The following is a 25,020-nucleotide window of genomic DNA, read 5'->3' as shown; positions in this document are numbered from 1 at the left end:
GTTTCATGGTCTCTCCAGTGTGGCAGCTTCAAGGTAGCTGGGCTTTTTGTATGGCCTCTGGCTCCAAAGATAAATGTTCAGAAAGAGTGAGAAACAAACAGAAGCCTGCTGCCATTTATGACCTAGTCTCGAAAGTCACTTTTGACACTTTCTTCTAGTCAAAGAGGTACAGAGGCCTGTCCAGGTCTCAGGGGAGGAGTCTAGACCCCCACCTCTTTTCACTTTCTTTTCTTCCAGTTTTAGTGAGATACCACTGACAGATAACATTCTATTCGTTCAAGGTATACGATGTACTGATGTTATATGTGTATGTATTGCAAAATGATTACCGCAGTTAAGGTTAGTTAACACATCCATCACCTAACATAGTTACAATGTGTGTGTATGTGGTGAGAACTTTTAAAATCTATTCTTCTAGCAACTTTCCAATGTACAATACAGTGTTGTGAACTATAGTCACCATATTGTATATTACATCCGAATGACTTATTCGTTTTATAACTAGAAGGGTTTTTGTTTTGTTTTTTTAAGTAAGCTTTATATCCAACATAGGGCTTGAAGTCACAACTCACAACCCTGTGATCAAGAGTCACACGCTCTATCTACTGAGCCATCCAGGAGCCACGGAAAATGTATTCCTTTTAACCACCTTTATCCATTCCTCCCATCCCCTCCTCCTGTCCCATCCTATCACAAGGGATGATGAAATAGCTCACTTCTTCACTTCAATTTCCTTTGTGCACTCCATCACCATTTTTGGTACTATACTGGTTACCTTAAAATCAACTATTAAAACACAGCATTAAGAACTATAAAAGCAGTAAGATAGGAAACATTTTACATAGGGAGGTGGACCCAATTATTTAAGCTATAAAGTTAGTGTGACAGATTATATTAGAATTTAGTTGTCTTTAACATCCAATTTAAACTAAATGCCTCTCTCTCAATTCACTTCTCAAGGGAAACTTCAAATGCACAGTGGAGTTTATTGTGCTGCTAAAAATAAAATCATTATGATACCATATTAGAAATTGTAGTAGGGGCACCTGGGTGGCTCAGTTGGTTAAGCATCCAATTCTTTAAAAAAATGTTTTAACATTTTATTTTGTAAGAGACAGAGAGAGATAGCACAAGCAGGGGAGGGGCAGAGAGAGAGGAAGACACAGAATCCAAAGCAGGCCCCACCCAGGCTCTGAGCTGTCAGCACAGAGCCTGATGTGGGGCTAGAACCCACGAATGCAAGATCATGACCTGAGTCAAAGTCAGATAATCAACCACGTGAGCCACCCAGGCGCCTCAAGCATCCAAGTCTTGATCTCACCTTAGGTCTTGATCTCCGGGTCCTGAGTTTAAGCCCCACACTGGGCTCCATGCTGGGTATGGAGCCTGCTTTAAAAAAAGAAAAGAAAAATAAAGAAATTGTAGTAGATGAGAAACCCTGGTAAAAATGAAAACTGGCTCATTATTCTAGGAATAGGGAAGGGAAATGGGCTAAAATTGGAAGACCAAGCAACAGAAGAAAACAGAAGGCTTAGCATGGCAGAGACTGCCAGTGGACAGCCCAGCTTCCAATTGGACCCCCCCTTACTATTGGGTACGGCAATGTATCCAGTCCAATAAAAGTATTAAGTTTGCCAACTTAACAAATAAAAACACAGGGCCCTCAGCTGAATTTGTCTTAGTATAAGCCTGTCTCATACAGTATTTTATCTGGCAATCCTGAAAAGCTTATTTACCAACCTGCCTCATAGATATGGGTGATCAATGAGATGCCGGAAGAATCCGCCGCAATGGTCAGGATTACAGACTGAGAAAGGAGGTTGCTGAGCACTGATGACATCACAGAGCGACTGACCGTACAGGCTGGATTTTTCCTACAAGCTTCTTACTTGTGTAGGTTAGTTATTTCAGTTTTCTGTTTTATGTAATTAAACTCAATCAGTCCTAACTCAAACACTTTGTGTGCTATTGTCAAAGCAGTATTCTCTATCCAAGCAGAGTAGAAGAAGGTATCAGCAGAGGATGGGGTTGCAGATAATTAGCCAAGACCCTTATGCACAGGTGACTGGCCTCAGAGAGGTCTAGAAACAGGCATCCAAGACTGGGTCAAGAAGGCTGGAATTCTAAAGCAAGGAAATTTAACCCTTGTAGAAAATGGGGTGACAGGTAAAGGCTTCCTTCTAGAGGGATCCGATCATGACGTCACATCAGTTTTGGTGAAAGACTACCTTGAGTGACATGCTGACTTCTATTGTCCCTACCTGAGACTGGCCTGGCTTCAGGGGGAGAAAACCATGTTAACTGCTCTTAGCTGCACAGGTCAGAGTGCTAAGTTACAGCCAATGTTCACATTAGCTAATGAGGGCTTATTATTTGCCAGCCAGGGTTCAACATGCCTTTTGTGTATTAGCTTATGCAGTTGTCCTAACAGTGCTAGGAGGAAAGCACGATAATTAGCTCCATTTCACAAGTGGGTACAGTAAGGCACAGAGACAGTAGAGCTGAGATTTCAACTCAGACTACTTGCTTCTACGGCTCTTGTTTTTAACCATTGCGGTCTGCTGCTGCTTAGCCCCTAAGTGCCAGCTCACAAACTTGTGTTGAATTATGATGACATTTTCACTGTGACAACATTTTCACTAATATACAGTGATGTGAAACAAAGAATGATAATATAGTGAACTTTAAAAAATTTTTTTAACGTTTATTTTATTCTTGAGACAGAGAGAGACAGAGCATGAACGGGTGAGGGTCAGAGAGAGGGAGGCACAGAATCCGAAACAGGTTCCAGGCTCTGAGCTGTCAGCACAGAGCCCGACGCGGGACTCGAACTGACGGACCGCGAGATCATGACCTGAACCGAAGTCGGCCACTTAACCGACTGAGCCACCCAGACGCCCCTATAGTGAACTTTTAAAAATAAAGTTAGATTCACTTAATGTAAAAGGCCATAATTTATTTTGAGTATATCCATCCTCCTGAAATGAGGACAATGGTAAGAAATTATTGTTAATCTTTAAAATTTTAAAAACTCTTGGTAAATAAAAAGGAGCTAGCCCTACACAACAGTTGGAAAATTGATACCATGCATGTGCTCCAAGTGTGGAGGATTTTAATACCGGGAGCTAGAGACCTACAGACTTTGGAAGGGCCAGCACAGTAAAGGACACTCTCGCCAATGACTGCAGCCTGCAGCCCAAAGTGGGTAGTCCTCCAAGGCTCACCTGAAATCTACTTTTGTTTTTTTTATTTTTTTTAATTTTATTTTTGAGGGAGAGAGACAGACTGTGAGCAGGGGAGGGGCAGAGAGAGAGGGAGACACAGAATCCAAAGCAGGCTCCAGGCACAGAACCTGATGTGGGGCTCAAACTCATGAACTGTGAGATCATGACCTGAGCCAAAGTTGGACGCTTAACTGACTGAGCCACCCAGGCGCCCCTCACCTGAAACCTGCTTTTGAAGTCGAGACCGTAAGGGAAGCTCGCACAAACCATCACAGCTGCAGCACCATCAAGGTGGTCTTGGCAGCCAACATTTCTGAAGCAGGTAGTTCCTTGCGGTGCATCTGGAGACTGCTGAGAACTGTGGATCCACCGTCAGCTCACATACCTGCCTGTGGTGGCCTCCAAAGAGGGATAACTTTACCTTCTCTTCCACTGTCTACATCTCACTGCAGTGCTTCTCACTGGCAGACCTGGAGCTACATGGGGAAGGGGATCCCGGAAAACGTGAAGCTCGGCTTCTCTTTATTATGAAAGAGCAAGGAAATGATATCGAAAGCAGACTACCCTAGGTTTGTCTCTAAGCTTTTTTCTTTTATTTTTTAAAATACATTTTAAAATTATAGTTTTAAAATTCTGTTTTATTTTTTAAAAACTGAATCTAGTGGGCATGTAGAATAGTGGAGCCACTCTGGGAAACCGTTTGCCAGTTCCTTGAAAATTGAGATATATTACTACCACGTGATCCAACAATTGCACCACTGAGCATTTACCCCAAAGAAACAAAAATTTATATTCGCACAAAGCCTGTACACAAATATTCAAATAGTAGTTCATTTGTAATAAACTGTGGTATATTCATACCATGGAATGCTACTAAGCCATAAAAAAATGAAATATTAAATGGAAAGATATTCCAGGCTCATGGGTTGGAAGAACAAATATTGTTAAAATGTCCATACTGCCTAAAGCAATCTACAGATTCAATGCATTACCTATCAAAATACCAACAGTATTTTTCACAAAGCTAGAGCAAATAATACTAAAATTTCTTTGGAACCACAAAAGACCCTGAATAGCCAAAGGAATCTTGATAAAGAAAAACAAAGCTGGAGGTATCACAATTCCAGGTTTCAAGATGTACTACAAAGCCATGGTAATCAAAACATTATGGTACTGGCACAAAAACAGACACATAGATAAATGTAACAGAACAGAGAGCCCAGAAATAAAGCCATGCTTATAAGGTCAATTAATCTATGATAAATGAGGCAAGGATGTATAATGGGGAAAAGACAGTCTCTTCAGCAAATGGTGCTGGGAAAACTGGACCACTTTCTACACTTGATCTTAGCCAAAAGGCCGAGAAGCGATTACTGGACGACTTTCTAACACCATGCACAAAAATAAACTCAAGATGGTTTAAAGACCTAAACGTCAGACCTGAAACCATAAAAATCCTAGAAGAAAACATAAGCAGTAATTTCTCTGATGTTGGCTGTAGCAGCATTTTTCTAGATGTGTCTCCTAAGGCAAGGGGAAAAAAGCAAAAATAAATGTTTGAGAATACATCAAAATAAAAAGCCATTGCACAGCAAAGGAAAAAATCAACAAAACAAAAAGGCAACTTACAAAAGATATTTGCAAGTGACGTATCCAATTCGAGGTTAATATCCAAAATATGTAAAGCACTTACACAGTTCAACACACACACACACACACACACACACACACACACACACACAAATAGGTTAAGAAATGGGTAAAGGACCTGAATAGACACTTTTCCAAAAGAGACATACAGATGGCCAACAGACAGATGAAAAGATGCTCAACACCTCTAATTACCAGGGAAATGCAAATCAAAACCACAATAAGATATCACCTTACCTCTGTCAGAATAGCTAGAAACAAAAAGATAAGAAATAACAAGTGTTGGTGAGAATATGTAGAAAAAGGGACTCTCGTGCACTGTTAGTGGGAATGTAAATTGGTACAGCTACTGTGGAAGACAGTATGGAGTTTCCTTAAAAAATAAAGAAATAGAAATACCATACAATCCAATAATTTCACTATCAGGTTATCTACCCAAAGAAAACAAAAACACTAATTAGAAAAGATACATGCTTATGCATGTTTATTGCAACATTATTTATAATAGCCAAGACATGGAAGCAACTTAAGTGTCCATTGAGAGATGAATGGGAAAGGAAGATGTGTATGTATGTATATATATATATATGGAATATTACATAGCCATATAGAGAAGGAGATTGTGCCACTTGCGACAACATGGATGGACCTAGAGGGTATTATTCTAAGTGCAGTAAGTCAGGCAGAGAAAGACAAACACCATGTGATTTCACTCATATGTGGAATCTAAAAAAACAAATGAATAAACAAAAAGCAGAATCAGATCTATAAATACAGAGAACAAACCGATGGTTGCCAGAGGGGAGGTGGGTGGAGGGATGGGCAATATGGGTGAAGGGGAGAGTGGGAGGTACAGGCTTCCAGTTATGGAATGAGTAAGTCACAGGAATAAAAAGCACAGCATAGGGAATATAGTCAATCATACTGTAACAGTGTTGTATGGTGACAGATGGTAGCCACACTTGTGGTGAGCTTAGCATAACGTATAAGCTTGTCAAATCACTATGTTGTACACTGGAAACTAATGTAACACTGCGTGTCAACTATACTTAAATTTTTTTTTTTAAATAAAAAGAATAAAATGTTGATACATGCAACAACTTGAATGGATCATCAAAGAATTATGTTGAGTGGAAAAGGCCAGTTTCAAAATGTTACATACTGTATGTTTCCATTTATATAACATTATTTAAAAAATAGAACAGATTAGTGGTTGCTAAGGGTTAGGGCAGGATTAAGGAAGAAGTTATCTGTGGCTCTAATAGGGAGGCATCAGGGATCCTAGTGATAACCTACTTTGTATCTTGACAGTGGTAGTGAAGATATAAGTTTATACATGTGATAAAATTACAAAGAACTAAATACACATAAACACATAAATGAGTACGTGTAAAACTGGTGAAACTGAATTAGGTGGATGGATTGTATAAAAACAATTTTCTGGCTGTGACCTTGTGCTGTAATCATACAAATTGGGGGCAACTACATGAAGAATATACATAATCTCTCTATATTATTTCTTACAACTGCAGGTGAATCTACAAAGACCTCAAAATAAAAATTCTAGTTAACTCTGAGATATGGAACCTTCAGCACAGGATTTGAAGAAAGGATTCCAGCACTGAGCAGAAGGTGGGACTAAAGAAATGTCAAGACTTCTTCGGACTCTTAGGATTCTCTTATTTTTTTTCTTTCATTCATTCCTCTTCTGTTTTTCTTTCTTCCTTTTTCACATTTCCTTCTATTTTCTATCTACCAAGATAAGTGTAAGACTTCCCACTGGAACCCATTGCTGTTGCTTTATTGATGAAATCCTAAAACTCCTCAGTTTGGCTCCAGAACCCTCCATAATTTAGTCTCTGCCAACTCCTCTAGCCTGAAAGTCCAACAGTTGTCCTTCACAGTCCAGAAAAACCAAACACTGGATACTATGCTGCCTTCTACCTGCCAGTCCCTCCCTCCACCCGCTGTGGTGTTTTCTTTGACTTGCCTTTCTTCGGAAGACTCCATGGTGGTCCTTGATTTTACTTATTCCACTTTTTTTTTTTTTTTTTTTTTTGAGACAGAGAGAGAGAGTGCAAGCTTGGGAGGAGGAGGGGGAAGAGAGAGAGAGAGAGAGAGAGAGAGAGAGAGAGAGTCTCAAGCAGACTCCACACTCAGCACACAGCCTAACACAGAGCTCCACCCACACCCTGGGATCGTGACCTGAGCCAAAATCAGGAGTTGGACGCTCAACCAACTGAGCCACCCAGGGGCCCCACTTGTTCCACTTTCAACTAACCCTCTCACAGGGTTAGTCAGTCAGCTTACCCAGGCATAAATCTGTAAGTGGCATAAAACATGCCCCCCCCCCCACCCCAATCAGGAAATGTGGTGCTGGTAAACCTAGATTTTGATGTGCATCTCCTTATGTAAGTGGAGAAATTGAAATCAGTCCAAATTCTAATTTTAGTGCATGTAAGAAATCTGTTAGTTTGAATTTGAACATGTAAGAGGAAAACTTAATTTATTATTAATAATCCTTCACGGACTTCTAAGGAAAGTGGATCTCAATGAACTAGAGGATCAATCTTGGAGCCTTTGGCACGCAGCAAGACAGAAATAAGTAGAAACAAATGGTTGTGGTGCAAGTTTGCTACAAGAGCTGGGCAGAGTGCAAGTGCTTGGCCTAAGAGAGTTTAGGAGAGAAGAGGGAAGCTCCAAGAAGGTAGGGATCATCCTCAGGAAGACTTGCTGCTGCAGGGAGGAAGAGGGGTTTTCAAGCCAAATATAGAGATTTGAAAGAAGAGCACAGCTAAAGGACTCTCTCTCTTCCTTTTTTTCCCTTTTTGTGAAAAGCTATGCACTATTCCCCAGTGGAATTTTCAGGAAAATGTCTACTTGAATCACTTACTTTATCTTCATTTTTATTTGTTTTTTTCAGTGTTCATTTATTTATTTTTGAGACAGAGCACAAGCGGGGCGGGGGGGGGGGGTTGCAGAGAGGGAGACACAGAATTCAAAGCAGGCTCCAGGCTCTGAGCTGTCAGCACAGAGCCCAACACGGGACTCAAACTCGTGGACTGTGAGATCATGACCTGAGCCAAAATCAAGAGTCCAACACTTAACTGACTGAGCCCAGTCAGGTATCCCTACCTTATTTTTAAATTGAGTTTTGTTTTGAGGAAACTTAAAGAAGATGAATATTCTGCTGGCATAAGGGTTAGAGACATGAAGAAAAAATATAAATGTCAATTTGCAGAAAATTAGTTTATCCTTCATGCGTGTGTGTGTGCGCGCACACACACACACACACACACACACACACACACACTTAAGGAAATATCTTTAAGATATTGGTTTGAAGAGATACCAAGTGAGTAGCTTATCCAGAGTTCACAGATTCCTTAATACAACGGTACTTTTTATGGGTTGCCCCGTAACACTTGACTTTCCATACACCAACTACTCCCAAGGAGTGAAGGATTTTCATGCTGGTACTACCTGCTGGATTATTGGATGGCTCTATTATTTCTGTTAAACAGTAGTTTGTATTCTTTTTAGAATGCTTTAATTGCATCTGGTCCTTATTGTTTCATAAAAATGAGTCAAAAAAAATACTAGTGCTAATACTTGTAAAAAGTATAAACCCATTCACTTGATACAACTGAGAAATGCATCCACTAGGAAAAAAGAGGATCCATTATAAGAAAATGACAAAATTAGTCAATCTGTGCCTAAAGAGCAGTCGAGATTGGAGCAGGGGAGGGGCACCTGGGTGGCTCAGTCAGTGAAGCCGAAATCGGACTCTTGATTTCTGCTCAGGTCATGATCTCACAGTTCATGAGATTCAGTGTGGTGCTCTGCGCTGACAGTGCGGAGCTTGTTTGGGATTCTCTCTCTCACTCTCTCTCTCTCTCTCTGCCCTTCCCCCACTCCCTCTCTGTCTTTCCAAATACCTAAATATTTAAGGAAAAGATTGGCGCCTGGGAGTGGGAGAGCAGAGTGGAGCGCTTCAGGGAAAAAGGGGATTTGATTGAATAAGTGATGTGTCTGGCATTTGGAAAAGCTATTGCTGCAAGTACAGCAGATTGATAGAAAAAATTAAGGATTATGAACATTGGAAATTAAGAAAAAAAAAAGAGGCAGTGGTTAACTCTAAAAAAAAGATGTAAAATTAAAAAAACACACACGACTTATCTCAACAGTAGACAATTACATAGTTATAATAATAATGCTGATTTACCCCCAGATGTGACCTAACTCTGTTGAATGAATGAGAGTAGTGAAAGTAGGGTTAGAGCTTTATTCTCCATAAGAAGAAGTGGATAGATTTCTAAAATTCGTAATCAAGAAATAGCAGTGTAGGAATATTATTTCGAAATATGCCCAAAGGGGGAAAAAAAAGAAATATGCCCAAAGAAACAGCTAAAAGTTGCCTATCATGACAGATACCAGAATTGGTGAATGGTGAAACAGGAACTGCTGTTTTTTATTACAAGCCTTTTTTCACTATTTGATTGTTTTTTTATTTATAAATTTTTTTAATGTTTATTTTTGAGAGAGAGAGACACACACAGAATCCGAAGCAGAGTCCAGGCTCTGAGCTGTCAGCACAGAGCCTGATGTGGGGCTCGAACTCATGATCTCTGAGATCATGACCTGAGCTGAAGTTGGACACTTAACCTACTGAGCCACCCAGGCGGCCCATTGCTATTTGATTGTTTTAACTGCAATGCACTATTTTGATGAGCAATTAATTCATTAAACAATACTTTTAATTAATTATGTTAACAATTATTATTTATTAATAATTAATAATTATTTTATTTATTTATTAATAATTATTGGCAAGTAATTAATTAAACAATGTTTTAAAGTGGGGGACTGCCCATATCATCTCCTTTATGACTTTCATCTATTGTTCAAGAGGAAGTTAACTGTCATATGCTAGTTGTTTCCCTTTAACATGTAAAATACATGATATTGATAGATATCTTGCTTGAAGTTCCCAAGATGTGTTAACTGCTGGGAGCCAGATGTGTCATAGAGCACATAGAGGTACGTGTCAATACCTAACTGTTACCTCTGCTCCTGCCTGAGTATTTCTGCCCTTGTGTTCTGACTCTGGCCCTTCTGTTAGCTCCAAAGTGGTATGTTTTAGTTCTGAGTACTTTGGCTTGGTTCTACGAAAGTGTATATCCTTCCTCGTTTGGTCTAAGCTAAGTTTACCTTCTCATCTTTCTAGAAACCTCTTCTCCTTTCCAAATTTTCTTTCAAACTCCACTTTTTCTTTCTTTTTCTTTTCTTTTCTTTTCTTTTTTCTTTTTCTTTTTCTTTTCTTTTCTTTTTTTTTTTTTTTTTTTTTAGCGTACTTTATTCATTCACCCAACAGGCATTTTTTTAAGCCATTATTCTGGGTCAAACCCTATGCCACAACCTGGAGATAGGAAGAATATATGGTCAGAGGAGATAAATTTCTTAAGTTACAATTTGGATTTCTTTTAGAAGATTAGGGTGCCACTAACCCTCTTGTCTTCTAGGAACATACATGAAAAGATCACTAGGCTAATAAACAGGATGTGCACTACTCTCTCAATCCAGGCAGTAGCCACAAACCCTGCCTTAATGCAAGCCTGAGGTAAATGGCGGTGTTAGAGACTGCATTTGGAGTCTGGCTGCACTGGGGATTCCTACTTTGTACACTGATTAATAGACCTCTGTGCCTGCATATTCAGGCATGCAATTGTGAGGACATAGGCAGGACCTTCAGAACAGACCTTGAGTCCACTTATCCAAATAGTAAACAAAAGGCAAGGACCACAAGCCTCTTTTTTAAAATATTGGCTCTGGGCCCTGCCCAAATGTGCTTGCTGCCCCTACAGGAAGTAGAATCTGTTGGACTTGGGCTCAGAGTAGGAGGACAAGGAGTCTTCAACACCAGTCTAGCTTGCCAGTGAAAGTGCATCAATGGCCGTCCCCAACTCTGACCAGTCATTTCAGTTACTCCTATGAAGAAGAACCAAGAAAGGGCAAATAGAGAGAGGATGGAAATGTAGTAGAGTTTCTCTCTTCCTGAGATTAAGGCAAACACACAAGGAAAGGGGCAATGAAAACCTTTGCCTGTTCAACAGTTTTCCTTACTCCTGTGTCTTCTTTCTTCTTTTCTTAAAAATAATTAGAAGCACAAAGATATAGAAGAAACTCAACGTTCAACTAGATCATGATTAAACACACTTCCTGTATTCATTAACATGAAAAAAATGCTAATAAAGCATATTTGTTAAATATATGTATGGCCACCCCTAAAATGCATACATCAGGGAGAATTGACCTCAGGATACTTGGGGGCCCAGTGTTGTGGGCCACATAATCACATCACATGGTATCCTTGAATGGTTGCAAGGATTGAATGAATTAAAATGTACGAAGTGTGTAGAATAGTGCCTGGCATGCAGAGAGCCTCAGTTGCTGTTCTTGTTGTTACTATTATTATTAATTTTTATTTGTGTAGCATATTATAGTAATTATCTCATTTGATTCTCACAACTTCCTGTGAAGGAAGTACAACAAGTCACATTGCTGCCCTTACAGATAAAAGTTTTTCAGTATTCTATGTGCGCAATTCAGATTTTCTGATTTCTGGTTCAAAACCCCAAACATGGGTAGATACCTGGTTTTCCTTATTCAGGAATGTAAAGATTGGATTTCTTGCCTTCTTTTTGGGAACCCCCAGATGATGACAAGGTAGAAATTTGAAATTCTTGTACTCTACTGGGAAAAGAAATGATCAGCTTGAATTATTTGCAGTATTTGGCTCTGCAGTTTCCTGGGCAAATCAATATGTGTTTTAGACAACTGATAAACATTTGCTTTTTGTCTTGCACAAGAAAATATTTCACATGCTGATTGTTTTATTCCTCTTAAGTCAGACGGTTATGGAGAAAGAGAGGGGTGTGAACAAGATGTCACTCCCAATCCCTTTCCTGAAGGAGGTTGACTTCGTCCATTTGGCAGGGCAGGTGGGTATCATCATCCTCCTTTTTTTCTTAAACACATCTTTTCGCTTTATGTAGATAAATTATGTATAATATATATATAAATGCACATATAAAAAATACACATATGTATGTACATATGCACATACACACATGAATAAATAATTGAAAACATGCTCTGCACATTGCTCTTTAACCTGCTGGGTTTATTTAACAACATGATTAATCCAAAGAACGTTTTCCTATGTCCTATGAATTAGTTAGATTTGCATTCCACTGTAAAACCCAACATTTCAAGGGTCAAACAGGTAGCAGTGATATTTGTTGTGCAAAATAAGAAACCTAGAGGTAGGCAGTCTAAAGCAGGTGTGATCTCTTCACGAGATGGACTCTGGCACCCTTAGCGTGCCATTTTAGACCTTCTGTTTGTTACTGCATTCTCACAAGATGGCTGCTCCACCCTTCACAGTGCATCTGTATCCCAAGGAAAAGGAAGAGAAAATGCAGAGAGCAAAAGGTCCATATCAGCTGAGACTGCTTCTGATTAAAGAGCTTCTCTAGAGTCCAACCTAACAACTTCCACTTACATCTCACTGGCCATATGGCCACGCAATGCCACCAGGAAACTGCTATCACCCGTTGTGTTCTTTAGGAAGCAGATGCTGGGTGGAGTTAGGAATGTAAAAGGTTTAATGGGGAGTAACACTTGTGAAAGAAGCAGGACACCAAACTTGTCAGGAGGGCCATCATTCCCTAATGCAGACCTGACAAATCTCTGACAGCCCAATGTGCAGCCCCAGAACAAAGATTGCCATTAGGGAAGTCCTGTGTTGGGTAGAAATGGTTAGGCCTTTATATTACCATCTTATTTAGTCATTGGCTAGGAGCTGCCTCCAGGAGAGCATGATCTCAGCTTGAAATTTGCCAGGAGCTAAAAAAATGAGTCAGCTAATTTTGAGACTCTCATACTCCTTGAAGTGGGTAGCAAGTCCTTTCTTAAAGCAAGGGGATCTGGGCGGCACATCTCTACATTTGCCACGCTGGAAAATGAAAGTTTTAATCTGGGCACACTGCCTTCCCAAAGATACTTGGAGTTCTGTTATTAGGGAAGAATAGAGTATATCATGTAGGTCATTGTTGTATCTGATATGCTTCAAGTTTTCTACTCAGGAGACATGAACAGTCTTGTCAGATAAACGCCGATTATTGAACAAACTTCCATGAGCAGTTGTGTGCCATGGTGGAAGGGTGTCCAGACACAGAAATGTCATCTTCATTGGAGAGCATCTGTAGCTCATCTTCCCATGGCATCAAACTGCCTCTCATGTTGGGTAATTCCAAAAGAAATGGGGTTAGCTTAGAGGTGAAACGGTGGGCACAGGTAATGATACAAATAAATGTGCATAAGTGTTGCTGTTTGTCTCCTCTCCTAATTCTGTACTTTTGTAAAAGTCACTGGCATAATTTTGTTTTGTTTCATCTTCCCTTTAGGCTTTTAAAGATTTGGCTCATTGATATTTTTAATTGGTAAACTGGGGAGAGACCAATTATTCAATCCTCTCTTTTGAGGTCGAATAATGCAGAGGCTCTTTGGATGATGCAAAGTCTCATTCAAAAAAGGAATTCTCCAGGGAAAACTGAAACAAGTGGGGTAAGAAATTTAGGAGTTACAGATTTTTTCCTTTAGGCTGTTTTATCTCTCTCTGTTTTGCCGAAGTTGCTTCCTCTAATCTGAATATTTCTAATGCTATCAAGAAAAATTCCTTGTCCCTTGCAGCAGGAAATATGTTTCACATTCTCCAGATACAATGAAGAGTACTTATGAAGCTCAGAAAGGATGTCCTGAGTCTCTCCCTGTTCAGATATCTGGGCATGTGCTTGGGCATGGATCTAGCTGTTTGATTAATTCTAAAAGACAGCCGTGTGCATACAAGTAAATCCTCAAAATGTGGAAATGTGACATAATAGAGAATACATCTGGGTCGTAGCTAATCTTGGAAAACTGGCGAATAATTTATTCTCCTAATTAGTTTCCTTGAAGCCTAACCAAAGTCTGCTGTTTACCAGTAATTAGGATCTGCATTTCAGCTCCTTCTTTCACAGAGAGAAAGAGCATGATCAGTTTTAAATTGATAGTGAGTAATTAAAAGTTTTTAGATAATGTTTTTAATTAAAAATATATATTTACTATAGAAAAGAGAGAAAAGTACCAGAATGATTAAAATCGCTCCTAATTACACCAGCTAGAAGAAATCAACATAATATATTCTTTCAATCTTTCATAATATTTATACATTATGTTTTATACAGACAAAATGTGTATATGTATAAAAATGCATGTGAATTGGGACCATGCTCTGCACCCTGTTATGCTTACAACATACCATGAACATTTTTTCGTGTCATTAAGTCTCTTCTACAACACACTTTTCAAAGGCTGCAAGGTGCTCCATTGAACATATGTAACATAATTTATTCAGCTAATCTGTTATTATTGAACGTTTCATTTCTTTCTGATTTTACATTATTATAAATAATTTTGTGCTGAATAACCTTGTCACTCTCTCACACCCCTGGTTATTTCCTAAGGATAAATATATGGAAGAGGATGAACATTGAATATAGATACCCCTTGTTTCTGCCTGCTCAGAATTCCTTCTTCTTTTTTTTTTAAGTTGACAGAACTGACCTCCTATTCCACTACTTATCCATTTCCTTTCAGGAATTGCTTTTGCTCTCACCTGGGAGAACTTTTTGTCACATGTTTGGGATTGATCACAGTGTCCTGTTTCCTATCACCTCAAACACAGTGACTGGTCCAGGAGTGGGCATACGACCCAAGCAGGACCAGTAGGAGGGGATTTTTCTAAGTCTGATAATGATGTTTGGATAAAAACATCTTTTTTCTTCCAAAATTATGGACACCAAGGACTGTTTAAGGTTGGAACTGACAAGGGCCATCTATGCCACAATGATACCAACATAGGAAAAAGCGGAGCTGAGAGATGGAGACAGAAGGGAGATTTCTGATGACATCATTTCAGTTTCTGGTTGCCCTAGACTTTTCCAATTACTTGTCCTAATATAGTCCTCTTTTTGCTTAAAATAATTTGAACTGGCTTTCTGACTTTAGGCAACCAAGACTTGACTAATGTAGATATCCTTAAGGTTTTGATACATATTTCCAAATTACTTCCCAGAGCAATATTGCCAAATAGACTTGTGGAATATGGAATTTTGAATTGAAGTGTAGTTGATATTGCTGCAACTTGCCAGTGTAGAATTACTGATAAGAATCAATCTTATCTCTTCTTTCCATACCCTCATCCCCTCCTGATTAAAAAAGCATTGCAGGCAAATCATGCTCAGGTGTGAGTAAAGGCAGGAATGTGATGAATATAGATCAAACAAGGGTTATATTATGCCCTTATGTCAGGCTGAGTAAAGCCCTTGCTGTCAGGGAGGGGGTAAAAAGCTTTATGTACTCCTTAGCCAATTATATAGTGAGTCTCTAACACTTTTACTTTCCTCCCATCTTTAAAAGTGAAAGTTAAGAGAGGTCTTAAGAGGAGGCACTTCAAGAAAGGAGCTAAATTATTCAGGAGTAAGTTGTCAACTTCAAGTTAGTGAGCCAAGGAAGAGTATTTTAGAAAGAAACTCAGTGACTGAACTAGGTGGGACCGATGTTTGGGAGCCAATTAAAGAGGCAGGCTGGTGAGCAGCTGTGGGAGGAGGTGGATTGGGGAAATATGATTTTAAAAGGCTGCCAAAATAACACTGGCAAAGACAAATCGACTCCAACGTTTCATTGGAATGACTTGGAAAGCTGTGCCTAATTCTGGTTCTCGTATCAATTGCTTATGTAGTTAAGGAAATGCAAATTGGTTCCAGTCTCACTGGAGTAGGCACTGCCCTCAAAAGGAAATGAAAACAATACTCTATTAACAGCAGTCCACTTAATTTGCATACTTTTGAGATATACATGTTCACTAGTGGTCAGCTGAAATTCCTGAATCAATTAGTGTGCGGTCTAGTGCTGTTTCTTGAGAAACAGTAAGTGGTTTGTTTTACTCACCCTTTCATATACCTCCGAAAATGGTTTCTGGTTCATAGAATTACAAATGAACAAAACTGGAGAAAGAAGAGACTTCAGAAAAACAGGAACTAATTGTTGAATGCTTTTAGAACATTTCCTGCTGGTCAGTAGTAGAAGTGAATTAGCAAGCAAATGTTTTTAACCCTACTTTTCATTGATTAAAAAAATAAGTTTATCCATATCCTGACCAAATCAATGTTGAACACACATTTATAGAATATTTGCTTCTAGGGGCCACTTGACTTTACCCAGGTCTTCTGGGAGGTTGAGAGTGAGGGATAGGATATAGCAGCAAAGGTATCTTTATTTTATGTTATGTTATTTTGTAAGTTCCTAGATTGCTCCATTGAAAAGACATCTTTCTATATTTCTGGAGAGCAGTTGGGTAGCCAGTGTTGCAAAAGGACAAACTCAAGGACAAGCCAGTTACACATTTTAAATTTTGGAAGCATTGTACCAGCTCTGAGAATGAGAAGGCATCTCCAGCCATCCATGGCTGTTTGGGTAAAGGAAGCACTGCTGTGGTGGTGGGGGCAGGGGAGGGAGCCAAAAATCAGGCAAGAGATCTGAAAAATTGGTGAAGTAATTACCTTATTCACCCTCTATCTCATCCTTTCACCATCCTTCCAAGTGCTTTGACCTAAACACAAACTTGAGCTGAGTTCCAGCTCTGCTCACTTCAGTATGGGGAATCAGAGGGGAAATTGTATCTGCCCAGAAATTCCTTCCCTCAACTCTGCTGTTCCAGTGGAAGTAACTAAAATAAAACACAGGTATAGCAAAACTTAAAAAGAACATAAGTTGTCTATGTAGAAAATCTGAAAGAATAGATGAAAGATACCTGTGGAACGCATAAGCTACTAGAGCAAGGTTGCAGGATACATGGTTAATATACCAAAGTCACTAGTGGTCAGCTGAAATTCCTGAGTCAATTAATGTGTGGCCTAGGGCTGTACTGAATACTTAGGTATAAACCTAATAAAATATATACAAGACCTATATGAAGAAAACCTCAAAACTCTGATGAGATAAATCAAAGAAGAACTAAATAAATGGAAAAACGTTCCATGTTCATGGATAGGAAGGCCCAATCTTATCAAGATTCAGTTCATCCCAACTTGATCTATAGATTCAATTCAATTTTGATCAAAACCCAACAAGTTACACAGACAAAGAAGCAAAGGCAACACAGTGGAGGAAAGATACTTTTTCAGGAAATAGTACTGAAACAACTGGACATCTGCATGTAAAAAATTAATTCAGACACAGACATTACACCTTTCACAAAAATTAACTCAAAATATATCAGACTTAATTAAAAATGCAAAATTATAAAACTCCTAGAAGATAACATAGGAGGAAATCTAAATGACCTTGGGTGTGGTGATGATTTTTTAAATACAATACCAAATTCATGATCTATGAAAGAAATAATCGATAAGCTAGACTTAGTTAAAATTAAAAACTTCTGCTCTGTGAAAAACACTGTCAGGAGGATGAGAAGACACTAGGTGGGAGAAAATATTTGCGAAAGATATATTGATAAAGGATTGTTACCCAAAATACACAAAGAACAGGAGAAAATTTCAACAATAAAAAATAATCTGATTAAAAATGAGTAAAAGACTTGAACAGATACTTCACCAAAGAATATACACAGGTATAATAAGCATATGAAAAGATGTTCAACATCCTATATCATCAGGGAATTGCAAATTAAGACAACAATGCCAATACCACTATGCACCTATTAGATGTCTAAAATCCAAAACACTGATAACACCAAATGCTGGTGAGGATGTGGAGGAACAGAAACCCTCATTTATTGCTGGGAGGAAGACAAAATGGTACAGCCACTTTGGAAGACAATTTGGCAGTTTATTTTCCAAAAACATTTTTTTAATGTTAATTTATTTTTGAGACACACACACACACACACACACAGAGCATGAGCAGAGGACGGGTCAGAGAGAGACACACACACAGAATCTGAAGAAGGCTCCAGGCTCTGAGACGTCAGCACAGAGACCGACGTGGGGCTCAAACTCACAAACTGTGAGATCATGACCTGAACCGAATTTGGGTGTTTAACTGACTGAGCCACCTAGGCACCCCAACCGTTTGGCAGTTTCTTAAAACACTAAACATATTCTCACCATATAATCCAACAAGTATATTCCTTGGTATTTACCAAAATGAGTTGAAAAGTTATGTCTACCCAGACCACCCACAGATGTCTATAGCACCTTTGTTCGTAATTACCAAATTTGGAAGCAACCAAGATGTTCTTCAGTAGGTGAATGGACAAATAAACTGTGGTACATCCAGATAATGGGATATTATTCAGTGCTAAGAAGAAATGATCTATCAAGCCAGAAAAGATATGCATAAACCCTAAATGCATATCACTAAGTAAAGAAGCCCATCTGAGAAGGCTACATATTGTATAATTCGTACTATATGACATTTTGGAAATAAAAAAGATCAGTGGTTGCCATGGGCTACAGGATAGGGAAGGATGAATAGGCAGAGCATGGAAGATTTTTAGGGCAGTGAAACCATTTTGTATAATACTATAATGGTGGATTACATTCATCATACATTTTGCAAAACCCATAGAATGTACAACACCAAGAGTGAAACCTAATGTAAACTATAGACTTTGGGTGATAATGATGTGCCAATATATATTCACCAGTTATAACAAATGCACCACTGTGGAGCTACATGTTGATAGTCAGGGATGCTATGCTCGTGTGGGGATAGGGAGTATATGGGAACTCTGTGCTTTTCACTCAACTTTGCTGTGAACCTGAAACTGCTCTGCAAAATACAGTTCATTTTAAAAAAGAGTGTAAGTGATAAGTTAGTGAGAAAGGGATAAAAGTGTTAAGAACATCGGCTAGTTTTCACTCATACTGCTCTAAAACAAAGTTTGCTTTCTTCCCTTCCTACTCCATCACTACCTCCACCTTTTTAAGCATTCAGTCCCTTTGTTTTTCTCCATTTGCTCATCATTTATCAGTCTGATGTCATACTAGTATTTCCATATTTCAGGGTGGATACGCCTTACAGCCTAGGCCATGGGCAGACACGCCGAGATGGTTCCAGAATGATGGACTCATCCCTAGCTGAACATAATCCTATGTGTCTGATTCCTACCCATTTGCTCCCAAACTTCCTGTCCTCTCCTATGCTTCCTTTCTGTCTCCGGCTCCCAAGCACTCTGGATCCAGGACCCCTTGGACCCACAGTACAGTGGACACGTGGGGCTGGACTGAGCTGGCCATTGCCAGCCCCAACCTTCTGAGGGGTTTCTTTTGCATTCACAAATAACCAGTCATCTAAACCAGGCCACATCTAAACCTGAGTGGGAGTGGGGCTGCAAGGGAGAGATCTACTACTTCTTTATTTCCATTACTCAGATTCCACTTTGAAGGGCTTTACCAGGTCCTAAAGAGAGTTGATTTGCAGCGTCTCTCAGTGGGCCTGCCACGGGTTACAGGGGTCTGTGAGATATAGGTAACTTTACATTTTTGCTGTCCTTAAAAAGTTTTAAACCATTTAAGAACTATTAAAAATTTTATAGCATTTGAAATTGTTTTTGCATGTTTGTAGGTAATAATTATACTATACAAAGAAAACAAAATGTTTCCAGCAAGCCTCAGATAGTCTCTCCCCAGTCCTCTCCAGGTGACGAATGGTGTCTGATGAATTGCATTTCCATCCTGGAAGTCAATACACCTGAGCTTAATCTCAGTTGCACTTAGTTACTTCATCTCTCAGCTTCCTTGTGTATAAAAAGAATTAGGGGTCTAGGTGATATGTCTCTTCCAGCTTTAAGATTTTATGATTTCTATACTTTGGATGCCAATACAAATGGTGACTGTTGAAGCCAACAGTTTCCTCCTGTATCATGCCTCTCTCAAAGTGAAACCTAAAAGCCAGAAAGGGTTTACTGGAAATGCCAGTTTTGGATTTCATCAACTCCCAGAGCAGACTGCCTACGGATCAGAAATTTTATATTGAGGGGCGCCTGGGTGGGTTGAACATCAGACTTCAGCTCAGATCATGATCTCAGGGCTTGTAAGTTCGCATGGGGCTCTGAATTCTTTGTCTCCCTCTCTCTCTGCCCGTCCCACGCTCAAGCTCTATCTCTCTCCCCTTCAACAATAAATAAACATTTAAGAAAAAGAGTGTTTGAAAAAAAAAAGGAATTCTCATCTTGAAAAGGGGCAGGTTCTAACTTGCACAGATGTTCTTTCCACTCAAACGCAGGCACTGTTTTTTGTGGAAATAATAGAAGAGTTTAGCCAGCCAGAGGCCCCAGTTGGAGGGGATTGAAAGGTTTCCCAAGGCAACCAGTCCCAAAGGCGGGTAGGGTTTCTGTGAGCTGTTTCCTGCCTGAACAAACAGCCCCTCCCAAGCCCTCAAGGCTGACCTGGTTCAGGGACCACCCTTTGGGATCAAGTCCACTGTAGGGGCCAGTGAGCCTTGGACAAAAATAAATGTGAAGAAAGAGGTCCCTGGGGGGTTGACTCCATGACAGCCCCATGGCTTTTTAGTCTGGCAGTAAATAACCTGAGCCTGTGCCAGGCCTGGAACTCTCTCCTCTGTCCTGGTTTAAATATGTCAATGTGACACTGACAGGATTGGCCGTGGGGAAATAGAAGCCAAGACTCTGTTGGTTGAAGTCCTGTTCTTGGCCAAATTGGGAGGCTGTTTGTCTTGGGGTTCTAGTTAGTTTCCTTTTGAACTATCCTCTCATATCCCTTTTTGAAGCCGTGGGCTGCCCTGGCAAATGGGCCCCTCTCGCTATCTCAGGCTGCCCACCATGCTGCCCGTGTGCTCAGACAAGGATCAAGGTTGGAAAGGATTTGATTAATTCAAACAACTTGGGAGCAGATGAGAATTTAGGACATCATCCCTCTCAAAAGAACTTTTACTTCATAGGGGCTCTAAAAGATTGTGAAGCCTTCAACAAAATCTCCAATAATGGAATTTCACACCTGTAGGACAGAGGAACTTGAATGGAGCACCTTTCTAATGCCCTCTAATCGTACCATGCTTTATAAGTCAAAGAAATAGTAATTTAATCTCAACCATGTACTAACACTGTTCCATCTACATTACAAACATCAACTCATTTATGCCTCACAGCCATATGTGGTAGGTACTTTTTAGTATCCCCATTTTATAGGTAAAGAAACTGAAAAGCAGAGAGGTTAAATAACTTCCCAAGGTCACACAGTTAACAAATGCTAAGGACAGGATTCAAATTCAGGCAGTCTACTCCTAGAAGCCATGCTCATAACCACGGTGCTATTCTGCTTCCTCTGTTTAATGCTTACTCCAATCCCATCCTAAAAGTTGAAAGTCTAAAAATTACTTGTATTATTGTGTGGAGTTAAATATTTTTCAATGGGAGCTCCATAATATGCTACAATTACATTAGTTATTATACCACCTATTTTCCCTAGCATTGCAGATTACCTTCCATTTTTCTCTTCTATGCTTTGCCTTGATACTTAACATTTTTCATCATTTTAATCACACCTTTTAGCCCATGAAATCTTTTTTTCCTGTATTCCTTCATTGTGCTGCACACTTCATTATCTTGCTCAAAATCCTCCAATGACTTTTTAAAAAAAATGTTTAACGTTTATTTATTTTTGAGAGATAGAGACAGAGCATGGCGGGGGGGAGGGGCAGAGAGAGAGAAAACCACAGAATCTGAAACAGGTTCCAGGCTCAGAGCTGTCAGCACAGAGCCTGACATGGGGCTTGAACTCACAGGCCACAAGATCATGACCTGAGCCAAAGTCCGGTGCTTAACTGACTGAGCCACCCAGGTGCCCCAAAACCCTCCAATGACTTTATAGTCACAGCTCACACTGCAGGATGGCTCTCACGATGTGGGCCTGCTAATGCCTCTAACCACCTCCCACTACTCCCAGTATCCTAACCTCAGTGGCGTCCTTCCCACTCTTCAAACACGCAAAGCTAATTTCTATCTCTAGGCCCTTGCACTTGCTGTGTCTTCTTCCTGAAATACTCTTCCCCCAGAGTTGCATATGGCCAGTTCCTCATTTCATTCAAGCCTCACCTCAATTGTCACCCCTCAGAGAGGATTTCCTTGTCCGCCTACCTGAGCTAACACGCCTGTCCTTCCCCTGCTTTGTTTGCCTTCCTACCATTTGCCACTTCCTACAATTAGATGACATACATATTTGTTTGCTACTTTTCTGTCTCCCTCATTAGAATGGAAGTATTCTGGTGACTTCCTTGTTCACTGCTGAATCCCCATCCCCTAGGAGAAGGTCTAGCATGAAGTAGGGGCACAATAAATATTTGCTGGATAAATGAAAGAGTTTCTCTCTTAACCCTGCTTAATAGACGCCATGCTCGTACTTCTCTTCATTGCTGTCCTCAATTAGACTCTTGAAGTTCTATTTCCATTTTGCTGGAGACCATACTCAAGTAACTTGCTAAGAAAGGATGCATTAGGAGTAAAACTTCCAAGTTCTTACATGTTTGTAAATGTCTATATTCTGCCTTCAACCTAGTCAATAGGCTCGACATAGAATTCTAGGCTGAAACTGATTTTCTTTCAGAATTTTGACAACACTACCACTGATGAGAAGTCTGAGGCATGCCTGCCTTTTACTCCTTAGATAATGATGTGCACGCGTGCGCGTGTGTGTGTATGTGTAAACTTTCTCAAGAAGATGTTAGGATTTTATCTTTAATACATTTCCAGTGATATATCTGGGTTTTTTCTTTCGGTTTTCTTTCCCCTCCCCACTCATCCTGTTCTGCAATCAATGGGCTTGTGCAATATGAAGACAGCTTGTTTCTTCATTTAGCTTTTCTATTCTGTTGTTGTTCTTTTTTGTCTGAAATGCTTTCTAGCCAGTTTGGACTTTCTGGAATAATCCCTCATTTCTTAACGTTCCCTCTTCTCTTTTCCCTTAGGGTCTTTTTATTCTATGTTTGGCCAAATGTCCTTGTGCCATCTTCCAAACTTTTTAATGTTTTGTTTCGGCGCTTGTATTTTCAAATTCCAAGAATGAGGTTTGTTATCTGACTTCTCTTTTCCCATGGCATCGTATTCATGTTTTAGGAATACAATGTCACCTCATTTTCTCTGAGGATTTTATTTCTGTTTTTTAAAAGTCCTATCCTGTTCCCTGCATTAACTCTTTTGTCCACGGCCACTTTTTCTGTTTATTTATCTTGATCTTTCTCTTTAATGTTGTAGGCTTTCATCAAATACCTGGCTATCTATTTATATTTAAGAATGAAATGATAGAAAGTTTAACTGTGTATCTGGGTGGGATTTGCTGACTGACTGACTTCACTTCAGGGGCCAACCATTACTCTGGTGGGCCTCCAGACCCCTGAATGCAATGGGAAACACTGGAATCCAGTACCCACACTAGCTGCCCTTGTTCTTCTTTTAGGAAAGAACTCTCCGCTCTGTAGCTGATGATAAGATTGCCAGATTTAGCAAAAACAAAAACTAGGGCTCCCAGTTAAATTTGAATTTCAGGCAAATGATGAATTGTGTTCTAGGATAAGTATCTCCCATGCAATCCTTGGGACACAATTATACCAAAAAAATAATTCATTGTGTGTCTGAAATTCAAATTTAACTGGACATCCTGTACATTACCTGGAAACCCTACCACAGGGGAGATGAAGATGAGAGGCTAATGTCTGGCTACCTGACTCTCTGCCTAACACTTGGGAGAGGAGAGTAAGGGGAGAGTGATGGTTCAATTTACAGGCCTTCAAGTTAACTGTGGATTTCCATCTTCCTAGGATCATAGCATGAGAACGATGAAGAGGTCTGGCTAGCTGGTCTACTTTCTCTCAGGCCATAGCCCCTCTGCATGTGTCCCAGCCTTCAAACTTAGCTTTATTTTCTGCTGCTGCACTTTTTCACTTCAATATATACTGTAATGACATCAGAAGCTACCATTTTAAATAGCCATTGCTGCCTAACACACCATCCCAAAAATTAGTGGCTTGAAATGCCAACCATTTTTACTCTAACTCATGATTCCATGGGTTGACTTGGATGGCTCACCTGGGTAGCTGTACGTGTCCCGCTTGGAGTCTCTCATGCAGTTGTATTCGGATAGCAGTTGGGGCTGGATGGCTGGTGCCTTGATTTTCTCACCCCATGGCCTCTCTTCAGTGGGGTATCCTAGACTTTTTCTCTGATGACTTCAAGCTCCAAGATGGAGGAAGTGGAGGCTGCCAGGCCTTCTCTTCTGAGTTCAGAAGCCCCAGAAAATTACTTCCTTTGTATTTTATTGGTGAAAGCAGTCTCGACCTAGCCAGATTTGGGGAGAAAGATCATAAGCTCTAGCTCTTTTTTTTTTTTTTAAGTTTATTTATTTATTTTGAGAGAGAGAGAGAGAGAGAGAGAGAGAACATGGGCAGAGGAAGGGCAGAGAGAGAGGGAGAGAGAGAGAATCCCGAGCTGGCTCTGTGTGTCAGTGCAGAGCCTGATGTGGGGTTCGAACTCATGAACCGCAAGTTCATGACCTGAGGCACAACGAAAAGTCAGAGACTTAACAAACCGAGCCACCCAGGTGCCCAAGCCCTATCTCTTCATGCAAGAAACAGCTTGAATGTACAGGGAATGGTGGAATTGTTTGGAACCATCTTCAAGCCTAGTTACCATAGCAACATTCCAAAACCAAACTCATCCCCTACTTTTTTTTTTTGTTTGTTTGGTATGTAGCTACAATTGTCATTCATTAATTTATCCAGGCCCCAAAACATAATTCTTCACTTCTTTCCTTGCTCTTGCCCATAGCCAATCTACTAAAGAGATTGTTTCTTCAAAATTTCTCCTTCTGTTTCATGATAGGATCACACACAAAATACCTCTCTCATTTGTCTTTGCTTTTCTCTTTTCAAGGTGACCCCCCAAAGTTCTTATCTTTTTGACTTGGGCCTCTGCCCTGGCCTTTTAACTGAGCTCTGTGTCTCCTTTTCCCTCATTCAATAGTCCATCCATTCCCTCCCATCAGGTTAGTCTCCCTAAAGGATTTCTTTG

The 25,020-nt window shown here is 39.9% G+C and overlaps 1 long non-coding RNA gene across 10 annotated transcripts in view; it reads left to right on the top strand.

Moving 5' to 3' along the window:
- The window catches only part of LOC131519837 (uncharacterized), a 95,862-nt gene that overhangs the window by 56,967 nt on the left and 13,875 nt on the right, over positions 1-25,020 (top strand). For 3 of the 10 annotated variants that reach the window (XR_009265817.1, XR_009265825.1, XR_009265819.1), the window contains exons 2-5: positions 1,752-1,897; positions 6,407-6,506; positions 11,786-11,875; positions 13,343-13,502. This is a non-coding gene — a long non-coding RNA (uncharacterized LOC131519837). Of the gene's footprint in view, positions 1-1,751; positions 1,898-3,676; positions 3,794-6,406; positions 6,507-9,846; positions 9,915-11,781; positions 11,876-13,342; positions 13,503-25,020 lie in introns of all 10 variants that reach the window. The other 7 variants (XR_009265821.1, XR_009265822.1, XR_009265820.1 and 4 more) reach the window with 6 other exon arrangements.

The sequence above is a fragment of the Neofelis nebulosa genome, chromosome 8, assembly GCF_028018385.1.
Source record: "Neofelis nebulosa isolate mNeoNeb1 chromosome 8, mNeoNeb1.pri, whole genome shotgun sequence".
NCBI lineage: Eukaryota > Metazoa > Chordata > Mammalia > Carnivora > Felidae > Neofelis > Neofelis nebulosa.
This window is presented reverse-complemented; position numbering and strand designations above follow the sequence as displayed.